Source organism: Leuciscus leuciscus (assembly GCF_965113295.1).
Source record: "Leuciscus leuciscus genome assembly, chromosome: 25".
Taxonomy (NCBI): Eukaryota; Metazoa; Chordata; class Actinopteri; order Cypriniformes; family Leuciscidae; genus Leuciscus; species Leuciscus leuciscus.
The window spans coordinates 23693513-23715974 of NC_138724.1; the positions used below are offsets into that span (position 1 = coordinate 23693513).

General features: G+C 37.6%; 1 protein-coding gene across 2 annotated transcripts in view; it reads left to right on the forward strand.

Annotated features, from left to right (window-relative positions):
- The window catches only part of lrrc4ca (leucine rich repeat containing 4C-a), a 72163-nt gene that overhangs the window by 42063 nt on the left and 7638 nt on the right, over positions 1-22462 (forward strand). For both annotated transcript variants that reach the window (XM_082159889.1, XM_082159890.1), the window contains exon 2: positions 8174-8243. The gene's annotated coding sequence lies outside the window, so the exon portion shown is untranslated. The remainder of the gene's footprint in view (positions 1-8173; positions 8244-22462) is intronic.

Genomic DNA, 22462 nt, shown 5'->3' on the forward strand with positions numbered 1-22462 from the left:
ATGCTCTCTTCATCGGAGGTGCCAACTTTCTGACTTTGTGCAATACCTTGATGGAGCCTGTGGAGGAACTCACTCCAGTGTTTGCTCTTCTGCATCGGTTGTACGGTTACAGAAGCTTACATGCTCTAGGAGCTGTTAATCTCTCCGGCTACGGCACTGATCGGCTCTCAAAGCAGCGGGAAGTCGAGATCCAGACACTTTTTGCTAGTAGATCAAGGACAGGTCTTAAGGGTAGAGTAAACACAAAGATAGTTGCAGTTTAACACTTTTTTGGGGGTCAAGCACAAAGACCAAATGCTGAAAAGGCGCTAATGAAATATTTGTAATAGCACTAGTTGTTCTTTTGCATAGGGAAAAATGAAATCACTATATTTATTTTTTTCTGCAATATATTGTGAAATACAGGAATTTTTACTAGATGATTTGAATTGCTACTATATATATTTGGAAAGAATGAATCATTCTAGAGTGAGTGGGGTGATTTTGTTGGGGGAGTGCATGTGATTAGAAAATAAAAAATTATTCTTATTAAAAAAAGTTGAAAAATATGTTTTTCAATGGCAAATTGATTTCAGGGCTGAACTATTCAGGAAAAGCTTCACTGTAAAACAAATATTGGTTGAAGATGTAAATAAAACAAAACAAAAATATTTACAAGAGTACGTTTTACAAGAAAATACTACTCAAGTACTTAATTTCATAATTAATTCAATGTGTTACTTGCCGTTTCGTCATAATTTTCGCATATACGCTATTTTGGAGAAATCTGATCCTAAACCATCAGTTATGGGCAGTTTTTCTGTTTAAAAGCAATCAAAAGCACCAGCATACTCTAAAAAATAAAAGATCAGTAAAAACAGGGCACAATGTACACTGTACAGTATTAATTCAACTGAATTTTCCGTATTTATTTTTTACAGGTGGTAAATCTGTATTTTTACCTGTAATTGTAGTAACCTGTTTTTTTACCAGTACTTTTTCTGTTATTTACGGATTTCTTTTTTTACTGTGCAGGCAGTGGTTTGAGTGAGAGAAATCCATGCTAGTCTGAAGTCCGTGGCCAGGGGAAGGTTAAGCCTTACACACACTCCACCTATGCCTACAACAAATTGTTCCTAGTGTTGAATTTTTTTTTTTTATATCTTCCTTTATATCTATTCAATACGATTTTAAAATAACAATTGCGATTTTATTGTGATTTTTATTAAATAAAAAACTATTAAACAAAATGAGAAATATTGTAATAACACTATTGCATTGTAAAATAATTGTGAGTTAAATTTTTTTTTTTTTTTTTACTGTAAAATTGCAATACCAATATTTACATATAATTAGTTAATTTTCAAATGGTAACCAATCAAGCTTTTATTTTGAAGGGTTGCCAGCTAATGAACACTTGCGTTGATGGTTTCACAGTAAATGAGCCAAGCTGTTCTGAGACACTTCACGTGTGGAAGTGAACTACAAGTGTGTAAATGCTGCAATTCGCTCTGAAACCTATAGCACATATAAGCCAAATCATGATATAGATTTTTTTTTTTTTTTATATATCATGTAGCTCTACTTATTGCAGTAAGTAATTGACAAAACTATGCAAAATGTGCAGTGATAAACACTGGTTGTGACTGCAGGTTAATATGTTGTGTGTAAGCGCACGTGCAGCAGTTAGCCTGTTGCTAGCATGCCGTGCGCATCGTTCACTCTGCTCTACTGCCCTGATCAATAGCCTCATTTTCTCCAGGTCTTGCTTTGCACTACTGAAGGTTAAGAGGTCTGGAATGGTATTGATCAGGGTATTCACACACCATCTGTCACGGCCATTAACGTGATGATATGTCATTGGAAAAAGCCCCTTTTTTTCATGCTGATTTGGAAACTTTTGTGATTTCTTATGTGGAGGTGCTGAAGGAAGTTGTTTTATTAATAACAGATTGTATATCAGTATAAATAATATATTGTGCACACTATTTAGAAAACGAGGGAGCGAATTATTCAATTGTGCGCGCGATTTAGTCAAACGAGGGTGCGAATTATATAGTGCACACTATTTAGTAAAGCTAGTGAACAAATTACGTTGTGCGCACGATTTAGTAAAAAGGAGGGAACAAACTATTTTATTGTGCGCACAATTTAGGAAAAAGAGGAAACTAATTATTGTACTCTGCGCACGATTTAGGAAAACGTGGGGACAAAATGATTGTATTGTGCGCACGATTTACTTAAAACAAGGGCAGTAGAAATATGAATTAGAATTTTTTGTAACCATATAAACGTTTTTACTGTCACGCTTGATCAATTTAATGTGTCCTCACTGAATGAAAGCATTAAAACTTTTCAAAGTTCTTCATAGTTATATATATTTCTTAACGTTCCTCAGCCCACACTGGTCTTTTGGCACACACACTTGCAGATCTACAAACTGCCATGTAATTAGCAATTTAGAGCACTTCTAGTTATCATTTAGGACAGCATGCGTGATATTCTATTAATTACAGTTACTGCACCCTTAATAAAATAAATCTGAATGTAGATTAATTACAGTCTCAAACCCTCACAGCGTGAATGTGATTGGACCAAATTGAAAACGTCTGGGGTGCTTTCTTGTAATTCTTTTTTAATATTCTTTAATGATCAGCATGTTCTATCAGAACATTAACAGCCGAATGTGTGCCAAAATCTAATGATATCAATTTAGCTCAGGATAAAAGAAAGACAAGGTGGAAAACCATTCCAAAATTTAATTCATGGTCATGGTCTAGACCAGGGGTTCTCAACTCTGCCCCTCGAGGTCCACTTTCCCTAATAAAACCCCTGGACAAGCTAATCAAAAACTTGCAAAAGTGGATAAGTGCACTTGCTTAGACCGTTAAAATAGGGCCCAGAGAGCTTGTCTTTGCAATCTTTCATCAAAATATAACAATTTGTTCTGCCTCTGAAACGACTTTTCTGTTTTGGTGACATCACCGATCCCTCTTACTTTTCAGCCCCGCCCCTTCCACCATCTGTCTCTGTTCTGGAAAGTAACACACACTTTTTATTATGCAATGATGGATGAAATAGTCCCGCCCTACTTTTTCCCCCTCATCAAATATCCAGTTTCACTCAGAAATGCATCAAGATTAAGAAAATAAAGCTGTTTTCAAGCTTTATTATACAAAAATAGACATCATACAGCATGTTTAAATGGAAGTCAAGGTACCCACTGAGCTGAAATATGATTAATGGTTGGCCTTACTTCCTTCTTCTCTCTCAATCTCGCACTCTATCTCCTCTACCTTTACATGATGCCTCATTATGTCTCCCGTAGGGTCATCGTTATTTTTCCTCGTTGTGGGACCTTCTGCTCAGACACAGATAGATTTACCATTCAAAGAAGACAAATGGACCAAACAACCTTGCTGGTTTCAGCTTCTCTCTGCATTTCCAGTGTGTCCGCTGGGCCATTGATTTAGGCCATTTGCATTTATGTTTTTTTTATTTTTTTATTTTATCGAGGGTGATGCATCCTGACCCTACGGGTTCAAATCAAAGCAGAGGTGCACCCCAGGGACTAAAGGATGGACCTTGCTTGCTCTGAACAACAAAGCGCGAAAGAAAGAGAAGGAAAACAAGACAACAGAGGTGATCAAACAAGTTGACCGTAGCGCTACGCTGGAAGCAGTGCAAATACGCTGCTGAATTTGCACTCTCACAAAACACTGTTGTGTTTTGATCTACTCACAGCAGCAGTTTAAAGATAAAAGGGCTCCAAAGTGGAGTGCATCAAAACCAGCCTCAGGAGCATGATGGGAAACATATTTATAGAATGTTTGGTCAGGGTTGATGCTGACGGTAGCAGGCAAAGGATGTGTGGGCAGGGAAGGTGGATTGTGGGATACAGACTGGCAATCTGTGCTTCACAACTCCACTGCATATTTGTTTTGATTCCTTCAACATGGAGCATATGGTTATCTTTTATTCAGAGTTGGTGTTAAAGGGTCTGATCTTCTTAGATTAAAGAGTTCATTGTGCTATGAATAATAGGCTACTGTAGCTTTAAGAACATAAAACTCGGTCAAAGTTCAGAATGTGCATATATGTATATTGTCTGTCTGTCTTCCTGTCTGTCTATCTATCTATGTATCAGCCTGTGTCTGTCCATCCATCCATCCATCCATCTATCAAACTGTGTCTGTCCGTCCGTCCGTCCATCCATCCATCCATCAACCTGTGTCTGTCCGTCCATCCATCCATCCATCCATCCATCCATCCATCCATCCATCCATCCATCCATCCATCCATCAACCTGTGTCTATCTATCTATCGGCCTGTGTCTGTCCGTCCGTCCGTCCGTCCATCCATTCATCGTGTGTGTCTGTCTGTCCATCCATCCATCAACCTATATTTATCTATCTATCTATCTATCTATCTATCTATCTATCTATCTATCTATCTATCTATCTATCTATCTATCTATCTATCTATCTATCTATCTATCTATCTATCTATCTATCTATCTATCTATCTATCTATCCATCCATCGTGTGTCTGTCTGTCAACCTGTGTCTATCTATCTATATATCGGCCTGTCTGTCTGTCCGTCCGTCCGTCCGTCCATCCATCCATCCATCCATCCATCCATCCTAATAAGTGAACACAAATGTTTAAACGACAAAAAGTTGAGTTCTTAAAATTCTTAGCCCAAGCTTTTCTTGGCTTTTAAATGATCACAAGGCTGTTTGGGTTTTCATTTTCCCCCCGCAACATCCTTGTCTAATGTATGCATATTTAAATATGTATGCCAGCTATACTAATTATAGCTAGCATATATTTTCCTCCTGCCAGGAAGACATGTGGCTACCTCACACGAGATGGAAAAAACTAAAAAGATGATCTAGAGCACTGTCAGGGGAGAGAGAGATTGGTGATCGGACTGTGTATCTCATTGTAGCTGCTGGTAACTTGTAAAAAAGAACTGTATTTTCAGGCAGACTGGTAAAAACCAGTTCACTCTGACTCCTGGAAATGGCATTATTCCATCCAATCAGATTAGAGCTTGCAAGTTTGAGAAAGTGGATTCTGTTTTTATTATTTATATGCATTAGATTGTCAATGGTTGGATTGTAGGTTGTCTCTGAACATCTGAGGCTTATAGTTAAACCAATTCAACAATCTTATGTGTTTATTAATACGAGGAACTGCTCTCTGAAGACTGCAGATAGATGCAGTTCTCATGGGAGATTCAGCCTCGCAGTTCTTACGTGTGCATGTTTGTATCATGCGTCTCCTTTCTCCATATTATTAGTCAAAGTCTCTCTCTGTATTATATAAGACTTCCTGAAAAGCATATTGAATAGCTCATGTCACTCCCCCTCATTTTCTGGGACAGAAGGAAACGAGCATTAGTGCAGATGAGTACATATTGAATTGTATTGTTTTGTATTGTATTGCGCAGACAAAAAAGCCTGCATATATTTGGAGAAGAGTATGCAGAAGAGCATCATGCATTATATTTATTTTCATTTAAGTTTGTTTGCATATTAATAATCATAGTAGTCGTTTGTGTGTGTGTTTGAGGCCAGACGCTCAATTGCCTGTAATTCATATTGATCGAAGGATTTTAAATATAATAATCATATTGATCATACTGATGTGCAGTCAATTTGAGTTTGCTTGAATATGCACTGCTGCTGGGTTTAACTACAATCATTTATTTGGAGCGGTTACATTTTATTAAAATTATAGTTTCTGGACATTTTAAAGTGATGTAAACTGACATAATGCACCAAGCTCCATTTTTTTATTTCCTCTCAGAAATGTTTCAGAATTGAAGGTGATCAGAAACGAACAACATAAATGGTTAAAGGTGCATTGCGCAAGTCTCTGAGTTTTTGCAGAACTATGCCCCCTCTGGCGGCAAGCGAAACTGCAGCCAGAAGTGTGCACGCTCACGGACAAAAGTTTTCTTTTTTTTTTATCTTACGTGGAGTTTGCGTTGGTGTTTGAAATGATCTACAAGCCGGTCTCTTAGAATCCATCTTCCACGGAGAATGGCGGCGAATACACAAACCTGCCAGACAGCCAGGTGAGCGTGCCGTGAACGCGCATGACGTCACGCCCAGTCTAAAATTCCGGCCTGAATCCCTCTTATTTATTTTACTTTACAGGATTATAGAGACAATCTCAGTGATCAGAGAAGGGCTCATTCAGCCCATCAGGCAATTGTTTAAGCATGTATGGGTTAGAAAACGGGTATTTTTAACATGAAAAAGTTGCTTAATGCACCTTTAAGCTATTGCACATATTCCAAATCTGAAAGAAACAAATTGTACTGTTATGGTGCTTTTATTGTACTTTTATGGTGCTTTTATTATACTTTTATGCTGCTTTTCATGGACTGTAAAATATATATTTTTGTGCATTTATCATATTTATGCCGAATATACAATGCAATAATTTGCAGGGCTTGCAGCACAGATCAAATCATTACATAGAAATGTTGTATAGTCTATACAGTATTTAATGCAATTACATCAATAATAACATTGTAATTAATTACACCCAACACTGCATTTAACCACGTATTACTGTCTTCGGAAGGCTTTTGTCTTTGTAAATGTACAATTTCATACCATTTCATATTTACATGCAATGCAGGGATTCCCCAACTTTTGTTTGCTCATAAATTGAAAAACCTCATCATAAAAACCCATGGGAAAATCTCAAGGGAACCAGTGGTGAATTAGTCTTCCAGGTCTTGACATCATCCCTGCACACTCCATTTAACAGAATGATCATTTTTAGATGAACAGTCCCTTTAATTTGCGGTAGCAAATGCGCTTTTCAGTGGGTTTCCCACATTGTAAATGAGAGTTAAACATCAGGTCAGCAAAATAACTCTGCAAACTATACAGAAAAAAAAAAAAAAAAGTACACACACTATCCACTTACCAAAACCACTTAGGCTACGTTCACACTGCAGGCTGAAACGACCCAATTCCGATTTTTTTTGCCCCTATGCGACCTGTATCTGATCTTTTCATGACAGTCTGAACGACACAGATCCGATCTTTTCAAATGCGACCCAGGCCACTTGGGTATGTGGTCCCAAATCCGATACATATCCGATCTTTTGAAATGCGACTTCAGTCTGAACGGCCAGGTCGCATGTATCCGACCCGCACGTCATTGATACGCGGAAAACGTCATAATTCTGCGTTGAAGTAGTCGTCGGTTTGAAACTGAAAACGGACTGCATATTCGTCGAGCTGAGGTAAATCTGCCGAACGGGTCGACCTCGACGAGCCCGTTAATAAAAAATAAATAAAAAAGCCCACGGCCATTATATATACGTTATGTTAACTTATTTGTGCTGAATCTGATATTAGATAGGTCAGCGGCTGCTGTCTGGCTCTTGTGTAACGGTCGCTGCGCGCGCTTGTGTGTGTGTGTGTGTGTGTGTGTGTGTGTGTGTGTGTGAGAGAGAATCACAGTTAAAGTTTAGCTACTTCCGCAAACAACAAGTGACGTCGTTGACCGTTGAGTACTCTTCTGCGCATGCGGGTCACTTCTGGGGTCATTTCACGTTCACACAGGAGATCACAAAAGGTCGCATTTAATTGGAAATGTGAACGGCCTTGCAAAAAAATCGAATTTTTTCAAAAAATCGGAATTGAGCATTAAGCCCTGCAGTGTGAACGTAGCCTAAGACATGAGAAACTTGAGGATCAAACAAAAATGCTTCTGCTTGTTTAGCAACTGTAGTGTCTGAGTCATCTCCTCTGTTCAGGAAACTGTGAAAACATTTTAGCTGGTCATTGTGAATGAAACCAATTGAGAATATCTTATAAAAAGCACATCTAGTATTCTGAACCATGTGAATTAAGTCAGAAGAAAACAGGTACACTCGTAAAAATAAGCGGTCCAAAAGGGTTTTGCCATTTTAATAATCTAAAGAATAATATAAATAACCTTTTGTGTGTTGGAAAGGTTCCATGGATTCAAAAAGGTTCTTCATGGATCCATCAATGCCAGTAAAGCACTTTATTTTCAAGAGCCTCCCGTTTCATATGTTTTTAAACTAAGGCTTTGTCTTCCCGCAGTTCCCTTTTTGAACATTTGGAGCCTGAGAAACCAACAGCATCCAAGTAGTTTGTAATTGTAACGTGGCTGTTCTTCTCTTTTGTGTGCGCAGGGCGAAGCCAGCTAGCGAAACCGAGCGTGAAGATGTCCAGAAACTGCTGGCACTGTGGAGGACTTGGCAGGTGAGTGTACAGGAACAGGTTGTGAGGAACACACTTTGGCTGATTTGAGATCAGGCACTGAGCCTTGTCTGAAGATGGGATCTTGTGTGACATGCACAAGCTGATGGAGGAACTGCGAGCACTCGCAGTTGGAGAGGAAGACGGAAGAGATCAAACAAGACTGTTTTACAGTTAGTTACAGCTAATCATAAAGCCCCAGTTTCACAGACTAGGCTTAAAGGAATAGTTCACTTAAGAATGGAAATTCTGTCATCATTTACTCGCCCTCAAGGTGTTTCAAACCTGTATGAATTTCTTTCTTCTGTTGAACATAAAGGAAGAAATTCTGAAGAATGTCTGTAACCAAACAGTTGATGGACCCCATTGACTTCCATGGTAGGAAAAAAACAAAAATACTATGGAAGTCAATGGGGTCCATCAACTGTTTGGTTACAGACATTCTTAAGAATTTCTTCCTTTGTGTTCAGCAGAATAAAGAAATTCATACAGGTTTGAAACAACCTGAGGGTGAGTAAATGATGACAGAATTTTCATTTTTAAGTGAACTATTTCTTTAAGCCTAGTCCCAGACTAAAATACATATTTGAGCTGTTTTAACTGAAAGAAACTTGCACTGACATTTCTTAAAATATGTCAGTGCCATTGTTTTGTCTCTATGCACATTAGTAATGTTTTTATAAAGTCACAATTTTAAAAGCTACTTAAATGCCCTAATTGAACTAATGTCTAATCCTGGCTTAATCTAAACCCGGTTTGTGAAACCAGGCCAATATGTTGTAGTTTTACAGGCCTTTCACACATTTACATTTATTCATTTTGTTAACATTTGCTACAGCACAGTTTGATTTGACAAACTTTTTTTTGTACTCAGCACAGTCAGATTTTTTTTTTTACCAATCGTGTGCTGAAATCACCGAATTAGACCACTGTAGTTTGCAAAGCTACACCGTTTTCACCAGCATCATTTCAGAACGTAATCAGCAGTGAAATTGCTCGTATCCGGTGGAATTGTTTTTGTGGAATATTTAAGCAGATTTTCCTATGCAATAGATTGTAAGGGTTTGCAGAACAGAGCAAATCAACAACACATGAAAAAAAAAGAAAAAAAAAAAGGTTTGGTGAGAGATATTTTTGATAAAAACTGTTACCAAACATTTGAGATTTCCTTTAAAGGTAAATTATATGCATGCAATTCTGCATTAATATCAATTATTTTCTTTGAAATAAATATTATTATAGACAATTCCCTACCGGTCAACAGTTTGGGGTTTGTATGATTTTTTTTTTTATGATTTTTAAAAAATGTAAAATCTTTTATTCAGAAAGGACGCATTAAACTGAGGAAAAGTTTTCTATATAATTTCTATTTCAAATGAGTGCTGTTCTTTTGGACTTTCTATTCATCAAAGAATCCTGGAAAAAGAAACGACGCACGGTTTCCACAAAAATATTATGTCGCACAACTGTTTTCAAAATTGATAAAGAAGAAGTGCTTCTTGAGCAGCAAATCAGCATATTAGAATGATTTCTGAAGGATCATGTGACACTGAAGACTGGAGTAATGATGCTGAAAATTCAGCTTTGCATCAAAGGAATAAATGACATTTTAAAATATATTAAAATAGAAATCATATATTGTAAATTGTAAGAATATTTCACAATTTTACTGTTTGTATGGTATTGTTTGCTCATATAAATGCAGCCATTGAAAACAAAACAAGTCAAAGCATAACAAAATCTTACCGACCCCAGTAGTGTGTGTGTGTGTACGTGCGTGCGTGCGTGTGTGTGTGTGTGTGTGTGTGTGTGTGTGTGTACTTTTGCACCCCTGCAGAGTCCAGTGTCTCAGTAACTTTAGTGTTTTAAATTTTTTTTTTACATTTTTTATAGGATTTACTAACTTAACATTTTACCATCAAAAACATAATAAAAAAATAAAATAAAAAAAGAGAACAAAAATTGATTTCAAATTAAATAACAGAATAAATAGATCTAAAAACCTTTTGGACGTAGATGGTCGTACAGTATGTGTAGTCAAACCTCACACATCTATGCACACTCATGTTCACCCTTCTGTAATATAATTTTTTCTTTGGATGGGGGAGCTGTGGGTGAATTATGGGTCTGTCCTAAATGTAACCCGGCTGTGCTGTTCCCCTGAGAGGGGAGCCTGGGTCAGCTGATTAAAAAGATAATGAGTTGAAGTGATAGATTTATGTTTTTTTCTGCAATATGTGGCCTTTTGCCGTCTCCCGTAGGAGGCGGTAACTGTATAAATAACAGATGGTGACATTGGAAAGCAACTGCTCCCTCGCCTTAGTTGTCTCAGCCTTTTCTGTGGCTTTGTTAAATTAAACACCACAGTGATTAGGGCCCACAACATCCGAAGCATCAAACACAACGCTGCCTCCTTCAGAAAGTCTGTCCTGACTCATGCATATTGACATTTGATCAGGACAAATTTGAATGGTTGAGACTGCTCGTTTGTACATGTGACAGATGCTTACATAACATACATTAGGTTCGTTTTGACGGATTGTATGAATGATAAAAGCTGATCCGAAGTACAAAGAGGTTTGAATACGACAGTACGGCTGCATGATATATTGAAATTATTTAAAAATGGTTGTACATAGAAACAATTAAAACAATTAAAAATAATTACAAAGAAATGGCAAGTAACTTGAAATAAGCGTGTCATTTTGATGTATTTTTTTGTAAAAACCTAGTTCGATAATCGGTTTTATTTACAACTTTAAAAAAACTTTTTTTACTGTGTATTTTTATTCATAAAAATACTTTGTGTGTGTGTGTCTTTTTTGAAGGTTATAGACAGGGTTATTATCGTTAACTATTAAAACAAAATAGTTAAACTATTAAAAATATTTCTGTTAATTGAAATGAAGCTGAAATAAAATATAAATAGTAGTAAAAAAAAATAATATATATATATATATATATATATATACATATAAAAATATATATATATATATTTTTTTTAAATGTTTCCTTGGCAATCAACTAAAATAATTTTAAAATGATTAATTGGAAATAATTAAAAACAAACTAAAACTGAAATAAAATAAATAAATAAAACATAAATAGCAATATATATATATATATATATATATATATATATATATATATAATAAATTGACAAATGCCCATAAAAAAAATTACTAAAATGATTCATCATTTATTAAACTAATATAATTAATTATTAAACTAAAATTAACATGAAAACTAAAAATATTAAAAATAAATGCTAACTATTAATAAAGCTATAATAAAAACTAAAATAACACCTGCAGTCTTCGTCCCCATCCACTTTCATTGTATGGAAAGGCAACTGGGACATTCCGCAAAACATCATCTTCAGTGTTCGACTGAAAAAAGAAAGTGTTTTGAAAGGCATGAAGAGTACATAATAACATAAATTGCATTTTTGGGTCACTATTCCTTTAAAAAAGATGTTATAAAAAAAAAATATATATATATATATATATATATATATATATATATATATATATATATATATATATATATATATATATATATATATATTGCTGTCATAGGGGCACTATGTAGGGCAAAGTACAAAGCTGTCAGTAAATAAGACCTACTCGCTTACAGGGACTCGGAGTACAGATGCCTGTCGAGGACACACTGATGTGCTGTCTTCAGTCGTGATGCTCAGCGGTAACAGATTGTGTAGAAGCGGCGTTATTATTCTGAACCAGGAGTTTGTTCTGCAAACCTGAGCCGTTCAAAGACTGATTTCAGATCAGAGAAGAAAGCAACCCTGGATGCTGAGTTTAACGCAGGGAGCACAGTGTGTTCCAGCACCTGCAGCTAAATTATCTGTTATTAATTCAACAAATGTAGTGTAACATGAGAATGTCTTGTCTCTGCACTCCTGCAGGGATTTCGCCTGCGATCTCCTCCTACCTGAGGTTTTTAGTACAAGAATTACAGAGTTCCTTCTTTTGATGCAGCAGAAAAGAGATACTTTAAGATGTATAATGCAACCAACCTTAATCTTTATTATTCTTTTCACTTCTTATTGTTGTCGCGCGTTGTATAAAGATACTTATTCAGACAGGAGAAGTCTCACTCTGTTGTAGCTGACAAATTTTCATATGTAAACGTGCAATGTGTTGATCTTATGACATTCTAGAAATTTTTACTATTAGTTAGAATTTATTTTAAATCCAAACAGGGACTTTTTTGGGGGGGGGGTTTAATTAGAAGACAGAATGTCAGTATAGACGCTGAGGTGTCCACATAATACAGATGGATTTGTTCACAGACACAAGTGTATTGGAGATGACTGACTTGAGAGGCTCAGAATTGCCACTTGACTTTATGATCCTGAAAGAGACATCAGTCCTTCCACGCCCCCTTGACAACCTTGGAGCACGACAAGGGACAAAGACAAACGTAGTATGGTCAGTGAAAAACAGGCGATAATTATATCCCGTTGTCGGGATGACGTAAAACTCTTCGGGTGACGTGGGCTGTGTCCGAAAACTTAGGCACCTGACTTGTTGTCTTGCTGCTTTATCAGGCAATGGGTCCTATCATACACTAGTTTTTTTGCTAGTTTCAGCCCGACGCAGTTATTATTTTCACGTTCTGTGCCGCATTATTTAAATAGCAAATGCATTTGCGCCCATCTATTCGCCTATGTGCGTGCTGGTCTGAAAACGAGGTGTGTTCAGGCGCATTGTTGGCGTGTTGCAACTGAAATAGACTGCGCCATTGACCAACTGAAACCTGGTCTAAAGTCAATGGCGCAATATTTGTTTTAGTTTAGTTACATTAGTAGTATGCGCCTATAGGCAGGTGCACAATGCGTGTACACTCTGCTTATTACACACACAGGGCACACAATCATGTCAAATATTAAAAATAAAAGGATTACAATGTAAAAGATTATTACTGTACATAAATATATGGTGGAATCCGAATTGTCCCGTAAATTGTCTGCTCGCACGCTTTAACCTCGCGCACGAGCAGATCCGTTTCCTCGCTAGAGAAGCCTTCAGTCTTTCCGCTTGCAAATTCTGCCATGTAAATGAATCCACCATGGCGCGAGTGCAACAGGCTTTTAAAGGGAATTGGAAATGACAATCTGATTGGTTTATTGCACGTTACACCCAAAACACACCCATTTCTCATTAAGAGAATAGGGACAATCCTTTTAGACCATGCGCCGGGCACGCCGACCATTTTTCCCGTCGTTAAAATAGCAAAAAGCGATTCGGACACGCACTAAATGCACTTGCGTTGTGCGCTTTAGACCATGCGCTTAGATCGTTAAAATAAGGCCCAATGACTTTGCAGGCAGAGTTTGCACACGGGGGTACCTCACAAAACTGATTTCAGACAGACTTCTGAGGCAGCGTAACCGTTTAATAATCTACAGCAAAACAGAGAGAGCTTTGGTGAAAACTAAGTGAATATTTAATGATTACAATAGTAATTTCTTGCTAGAAATGACATCAGAAGTGGAAAATGTTGATGAAAAATGTACATTTACATACAAACTGACGACCAGACACAACTTTCAGGCGCCATCTTTGTTTTTTAGCTCAACTGTCACAGATAGGAAAGCACAGGATTGTGGGATATCAAAGGCAGCGAAGGATACATCTATGCTGCCTTTAAAAATCCATCAGATGAAGGTATCTCAGGAGACAGGAAGTGAAACTAACATTGCATTCGGACGTGCCTTGATGCCTTCCGACCTTTGAATGCGTTCCTCCGAAGGCAGCATGTATCAGTTTTCGGACGCAGCCGTGGTTCTTGTTTTAGGTGTCTTTGAAATGACGGCGGGAGCCAACAGCATTCGCCTTTTGTGAATTCCCTTAAGTGCCGTGCAGGCAACTTTCTTCCTGATGAGCTCTGACGGTCTCCAGCTGTGCCTCGCGATACGCCACCAGGCGTGCCCGTACCTCCAAGCCATGTGTTGGCAGCGGGCCGCCGTCCTTGGTGCCGAACAGACGCAGCTGTGAAAGGAACATCGGTTGTGAACGCACAGATGCCTTCACCAGAAGTGAAACTTCATCATACATCAATACTTCCTCAATAAGACAACCTTCTTCTCAAGGCTACAGATACTATTTGGTGAATCAATCCATAACGTAATATAACATGTTATGGAAGTGAAATGTGTTGTGTTTATATGTAACATCTCTTCGTGACGTATTGTTTGATTGGATTACATGACGACAAACTTTCTCGCAAAAGAAGCATCCAAACACATATAATAATGTCTAGACTTTGATTGTAAGAGCTGATCTCCTCAGCGGGGTCCGATCCCCCCGCGGGCAGATCCGATCGATACGGCATCTGTGTGTCAGACACAATTCTGCCTAATTACACTAATACATCAAACCAGGTGGCAGCGATGTAGGAGATAACGTCACGTCTGTATGTATGCGTGAGGAGATTATCTGCGGTAACGATTTCCTGTCATGTTTTCTGTGTTTTTGATGGTGTATATGTGGATCCGAATGTGTAATTGTTTTAGATAGAGAGAGAGGAGGAACGTCAGCGGGGGATACCGCATCCCATGATGCAATGTGCTCGTCTTCATTTACCACTTCCAGTGTGACTGCTGGATGCGATGTCAAATGTGGTTGTTAAAGTCAAAATTGACACTGTTTTTGCACATCCTGTTGTATGTTATACACGTTCCTGGAAAATATATCTTCATATATCATGAAAAGATAATCATTAAATATGTCATTAAAATTAATATAATCACTAAACACAACACACACACACACACACACACACACACACACACACACATATCTGCACTACAACATTATGTGAACATATATATGTATATGTATGTACTGTATGTGTGTGTATATATATATGTGTGTGTGTGTGTGTGTGTGTGTGTGTGTGTGTGTGTGTGTGTGTGTGTGTGTGTGTGTGTGTGTGTGTGTGTGTGTGTGTGTGTGTATATATATGTGTGTGTGTGTATATATATATATATATATATATATGTGTGTGTGTGTGTGTGTGTGTGTGTGTGTGTGTATATATATGTATATGTATGTATGTATGTGTGTGTATAATATATATATGTGTGTGTGTGTGTGTGTGTGTGTGTGTGTGTGTGTGTGTGTGTGTGTGTGTGTGTGTGTGTATGTGTATATATATATATATATATATATATATATATATATATATATATATATATATATAGGCTATATATATATATATATATATATATATTACATTTAATTATAATATTTTAAATGAATTATTTAAGGCAGACTTTGTATTGACTTTGTATTGCAGACTTTCTAGGAAATAATTTAAGAAAATAAAAGAACAGTTTTTTTTTTTTTTTTGTAAAATTCCTGTACTTAATTTGATTCTCTTCAAGAGAATAAAATGGCAGTGAAATGGGTTATTTCATGTTGATTTTAATATCTCTTCATGACTTATTGTTTAATTGGATTACACAACTATGCACAATTGAATCAAAAGGTAAAATAGCCCTATTTTGTCCCCAAATCATATGTAACTCCACGTGCGAGCTTGCAGCTTCAGGACCATTGGTCCAAAGCACGTTCCCGGTGCGACAGTGGGGTTGGAATTTGCACGGCTCATTTGTCTGTAAAATGTGTTGCCTTAGGCCAGGCCTCACACCCCTCTCCATCCTCCGACCGGCCCGTGGAAATGATTTAGACTCAATTGTTTAGTGAATGCGGTGCCCTGTGGATGTATTGGTCAGTCACTCATGATTAACTGCACACATCTACTCCCAGCCCAGTTTTCATGTTTAGGTCAAAGGGTCAGGGTTGATTCACACCGTAACATGTACAGATGTGACCTATTGCAAAATATAGCACTATAATAATAATGCTGTACAGTAAATGCTACAGTATATATATATATATATATATATATATATATATATATATATATATATAGTGATTCTTATTATTTATATATACTGTTATGATTATGTTATGTTATAATTTCCTTTTGTTAAATATGCAAACATTTGTATTTTTATATAATTTGTACAAATAATAATGAATAACATGAATAATTTATTTTGCAGTAAAAATATGTAATGCTTAGTACTGTACTTTATCTTGCGAAATGGTGTGAAATATCAATATATTTTGTTTTCAGAGAATATTTTTTTATATTGCGTTACATTTTTTATCTTTTATTTTTATCGTTTATAATTAGCTATAATATTTCTCACACCATTTTCATATTTTTTTTCAAGCTTGAACCTCATTAAATTGTTGAAATCACTTATTTTCTCTGAAAGCAAGACTTAATATCTTACTGTATCTTAATGTATCTTGTTTTAAGTATGTTTAAAAAAAATGGTTTACTGCAAAGCATGACTTGATTAGATGTAAATGCCTAGGCCACAATTATTCAGATGGCTAGTTAACTGGTCTAATAAATGGGTCCGTTGGAGTTACTTTAGATTTAGTCCCTGAGCAATGTCTCCCCTCAGACCTGCCCTTTGTATAATCACGATAATTCCTGCAAATGGATGAACGTCTGTGCAAATCAAGCCCGATGTGCGGCTCTCCACCAGCCAATTTACATGAATGGACTTTTAGGGAGCATTTTACATAAGAACAGCTTACATCATACAATCTCACTGTGTGTGTGCGCCAACTCTCTCTCTCTCTCTCTCTCTCTCTCTCTCTCTCTCTCTCTCTCTCTCTCTCTCCCTTGCTCCAACAAGCACAGGAAATCATCCCCCAAATATCCTTCAGCCATTTCAGTTTAAAAAAAGACTTAATGTCTTTTTAAATAATAAAAAAACACAGCCACTAACAGCAAAGGTCATGTGGGATTTCTGCTTTATCTGTTTATTTAATGTATTTCAATCACCAGGCATTGGTTCACTCCACTAGATAACATACATTTCACCAAACTTGGGAATCCACTAGGGTTTTTGAATATGAATAGAAATGGATAAATTGCCACAGGACGCTGAGCTTTGTCTGTTTGTTGGATTGGCAGAGAGAAGATTGGTTCTCTTATTGACATTTTAATCAAGTCTAGTGGAGAGAGTCTTATTGTGAAGGCATTAACAATGCAACACTCTAGTGGCGTGAATGGTTTCGTTCCTTGTCAGGAATAGAATAAGTTTGGATAGGAAAATGTCCTTTGACACTTCTTTACGAAAGATAACTAGTTGAAAAATAAGGCTTTGGTGTTGATTGGGACGATTCTGTTCACAATTTGTCTCCATCATGCCTCCTTGCAGGGGGGTTGGCATGGCAACCAAGGACAGGAAGTAAATCAGTGTCAGCTGGAAAAGTGGTCGCCAAGGAGACATCGAGCAGAAACTTTGCTGCGCCCATTGACAACAAGGTGGGAGGGATATCTGGGGTCCTGCAGGGATATCTGGTGTCCTGGAGGGATATCTGGGGTCCGGGAGGGTGGCAGGGCAAGTTGAACTGGGGTGTGTCGAGGGAAGTGATATATTTGCAGAGATGCTAATGAGAAGACAGAACTCATTTGCATAAACAGTGCTGTCTCTGAAAAGAGTTCTGGAATACAGAATACGCCAGATGGCCACTTGTTACTTTGGAAGTGCCTATTCTGTTGCAGAATTACGATGCTTCAATCTAACTCATCCAGAATAGAAAATGGGTTCTTAATTAAATTAGCGGGTTTTGTAGCTGGAGCCGTTGAGGCAAAAATAGTCAGATGTGTTGTGTTGACTAAGTAAGGTCAATCGAGTATGGGTGCCGACTCTTTTATTTGGAGGTTCTGCCTGTTGAAATGGTCACCGCACAACATGATTTACCCAAATATGACATTATTATGGGTCAACGTTCTTTGTTGGTCCTGCAACAACATTTGGCCAAACACTAAACTTAACTCAAAATCTGATTGCTTGATTATAATGTGGTTCCAGGACCAATGAAGATGTTGATCCAAGAAAGTCAGAATTGACATAATTGAATTGACATGATGTTTAGCCCAAGTATGGCAAATCATTCTCGGAATTTGCCCTCTGCATTTAACCCATCCAAGTTAGTGCAGTAGTGAACACACACTGCAAACCGTGGGCACACACACCCGGAGCAGTGGGCAGCCATTTTTGCTGTGGCGCCCGGGGTTATGTGCCTTGCTCAAGGCACCTCAGTAATTTCCTGCTGGTATTGAGAATCTATCCCGCAACCTTCGGGTTACAAGTCCGACTTTCTAACCATTAGGCCACGACTGAACGTTTCCTAATTGACCGTGTTGGTTTTCATAATTAAGCTGCACAATTGTGCATGCATAAATTTGGTCAGTCCAAATATTTATTTATGATCCTTTCATGCACGACACTCCTGCTATACACAGGACATTCAGTGCCACAGCTGGATAAATTGCATCACATGAAACTGAATGGATTTCTAGATGTTATGAATGTGTATTCATTCAATAACCGCCACGTCTAAGACCAGATGATGAATGATTACATCCAGAGCTTTTTCCACAATAAAGAATCACTTTTGTTCTGCACTGTGAAAAGTGAGCAAGGAAACCCATTGCCTTAAAATTAAGTAATAAACTTTGTGTAATTGAAAAAATTAAGTTATGTGAACTTGACAATTCCACTTAACTTATTTTTTTCAATTACGCATGAAGTTTATTTACTTAATTGTAAGGCAACGGGTTTCCTCACTTTAAGTTAATTGATCACTTTTCACAGTGCAGAATAAAAGTGATTCTTCATTGTGGAAAAAGCTCTAGATGAAATCATTCATCATCTGGTCTTAGACATGGATGTTATTGAATGAATACACATTCATAACATCTAGAAGAATCCATTCAGTTTCATGTGATGCACTTATCCAGCTGCGGCATTGAATGTCCTCTGGTTGGGAATAATATTGGAGAGAGAGAGAGAGAGAGAGAGAGAGAGAGAGAGAGAGAGAGAGAGAGAGAATTTGCCTTAATGGAATCCCCACCATTTTATTGCACCGTTTTCCCCTTAATTTCCCTGCTGTACAAAATGCAGCTGACCTGCTTGTATCCCGCATGTCATTAGATTGTCGTTCTGTAGAACTCTTCAAAGAGCTCCAGTATTTATATCACCCTTATCTATCAGCCTTCATGTATTGCCATCTTGTCATTGTGTACATCCAGACACCTCTTTCCATTTCTTCTCATCAGGCGAGTTTTTCCTGACAGTGCTTGCCTCGTCTTTCTCTGTAGGGGCCTTTCCACCACTCTCCCTGCCAGTGCGTCTCCACCTGCCACCGCCGCGGGGGTCTGGACTTGCGCGGTGCTAACAGATAGTCTGCTTTGTTTCCACGGTTGCCAAAACCCATTTCCTTGCTGTAACCTCCAGTTGCGACTGTCTGACGGAGCCCACATACTTTGTTCCGTACCATTCCTGAGTATGAGCGTACAGTGATGGATGCCGTTATCCCCCCCTCCCGCTTTTCTGTCTTTCTCCCCCGTTCTCGAAGGAGCTGCAGTTCCGCTATGCCCTATACATGAAACACTGTTGCTCTTTACTGATTTGGCATGACTCATCCTTTTCATCCCTCTTTTTTTTTAGTGGAACCAAGATCCTCCTTGCTGCAGAATTCACAGGATTACTGAGAGGGAGAAACTGTCTTTGCATGGTGCATGGCCTTATGGGGAGCTTGAAATGATCTTCTACCAAATTCTTATTGTTTACATTTACTGGAATGTATTTTAAATTATACAGCAGTCAGTCTGCTCCATGAATCTTTTTCCAAGAGAACATAACAGTCCGACAGCAGTGGACTACTGTTTACATCAGTCCGTTTGTGTTTGAAATTGCATCATTATGCCAGTAGGTGGCAATAAAGTGCCTGTTTTTAAAAGCGATTCAAGAGAATTATTCACAAAAATGATTCAGTCAAAGCATTGATTCTCTCAGGAAGCATTGTGTCTCTCAGCATTCACTCATCTAATTTGTTCAAAACACTGATTCATTCAGGAATAAGAAAGTGGCTGTCTTTGAGTGAGTCATTGGATCTTTTTCAATCAATTACTAAAAAACATTAGTCCAATTCATAAAAGACGGCTACGCATGCTTTAACTTTTTTTTATCTTTTTTTTTATGTCATACACCGATCAATCTGTGCAGTGCCACTTCAAGCCGAACACACCTAATTGCTCATTATGCATAGTGGCTAAAGCATTAATTCGTCCAATTTGTTAAAAACATAGATTTATTCAGGAATTAAACAACCATCCTTATAAGTGAGTCACTGAAATATTCAGAACTGATTCATTCAAAACATTGATTAATTCAGAAATGAACTAAACTACTTTTAATAAGTGAGTCACTAAAACATTTACTCATCCAATTCATTCAGTTCAGGAATAAACTAGTGATCTCGGAGTTATGCATAGAATAATTTTCAACCAGTTATTTCAAAACATTGATTAATTCAGGAATTAAGCTAATTACTATTCATGAGTGAGTCACAGAAGCATTCACTCATCCAATTCTTACAGAACACTGATTCATTCAGGAATGAAACAAGTGACCATCTGAGTGAGTCAGTGAATCATTCTCAATCGATCTTCAAAACATTGAATCGTCGAGAAATTAATATTACTATTTATAAGAGATTCATTTAAAAATGTAATTTAGATGTCATGTAAACATCCAATTGTACTCTGTGCATTTAGAAATATTTTCATTGGCAAAGTTAAAATAGACACATTGACTTGTCTAAAATGTAACCCGATATTAACGACAGCATTTGGTGTTACTTCACTATTTTTGCCGTGTGCTGTTGTACGCGTCTTATCATAACATCTGAAGGTTACCACTGCTGCTGCAGGTAACTGGTGATTCTACCGTCCATCAGCTGTTCATCCGGCTGTAGATGGATGACCCTGTGGAGAACTTCCACTCCAGCTTTCATTTATATGATGCAATTCCCAGTCTTGTAAAGCAATGGCTGAACTATCATAGTTTATTGATGCTATCCAGCATACCTATGAATTGTGCTCTAGCAGGCCTGCAGATAAATGAAACCTGGCTCAGGGCCTCTCTCTGACTGCGATTGAAAAATCTAAAGGAAATCTTTAATTTTCTCAATACCTTGGGGTTTTGAATAGAGCAGTTTTGATATGACATGTTTGTTATACGACAGCATTACTCATAGCTCAGCTTTACCCTCATCTGTGGCCTGGGTGTGTTGCCAAATGACGATGGCAATGCACATGTAGATGTTTTCTTTATTTGTTTTGTCAAAAATATCCTCCTCTTCTAGTCTTTTTGTACTTCCTTTTCCCCTCTCCTTGGTCTTCCTCCTAATTTTCCCTTTATATTCTTTTCTGTTCTCATGTACATTTTCTTCCTCTTTCCTTTCTCCTCTTCTCTTCTTGTTCTGTTTTCCTTCCTTATCTTTCCTACTTCCATTCTTCCTTTTCCTCTTCCCTTTTACTTTGTCTCCCGCTTCGCCTGCTCTTTCATTGTCTTCTCTTTCCTCTTTTTTTGCCCTCACCTTCGTCTACACTTCAATTTCCCCCTGCATTCTCCCTCTTCCGTTCTACTTCCTCTTATTCTCTCCTTACTCCTTTTCTGTTTCCTCTTCCCTTTTACTTCATCTTCCTCTCTGCTTCCTCCAGTTCTCTTTTCTTTTTTGCCATCTCCCTCCTATTCATCTCTTCCATTCTTCCTCTTCCTGTCTACTTACTCTTATCCTATCTTTTGTATTTTTTTATTTTCCTTCTTTTTCCCTCCTACTTACTTTTTCATCTTCCCTTTGACTTTATCTTCCTCTCTTCTTCCTCCTCCTTTTCTCTTCTCCTTGCCCCAACCTTCTTGTGCACTTATTTCCTCTTCCATTTTCTTCTACTTCCTTTTCTTCTCTCCTTCCACTTTTTACTTCTATCTTTCTCCCACTTTACTCCCTCTTCCTCCTCTTTCTTTTCTGTCCTTTTTCAATTTCCTCACATTCCTCTTCACTTTTATTTTCTCTTTCCTTTTTCTTTTTCCTGACTTTCACTTTTCATAGTTTTCTTCCCCTTTTCCCTTCTACTTCATCTTCATTTACCTTTTATGTTCTTCTTCCCTTCCCTTCCCTCTCCTTCTACTTCACTTCCTCATGTCGATATATTTCCTTTTCGTCTATCCTTCTTCCTTCTCTTCCTTTCTTCTTCCTTTTTATTTCCCCTTCCCCTTTTCCCTACTTTCATCTTCCTTTCACCTTCCTCATCAT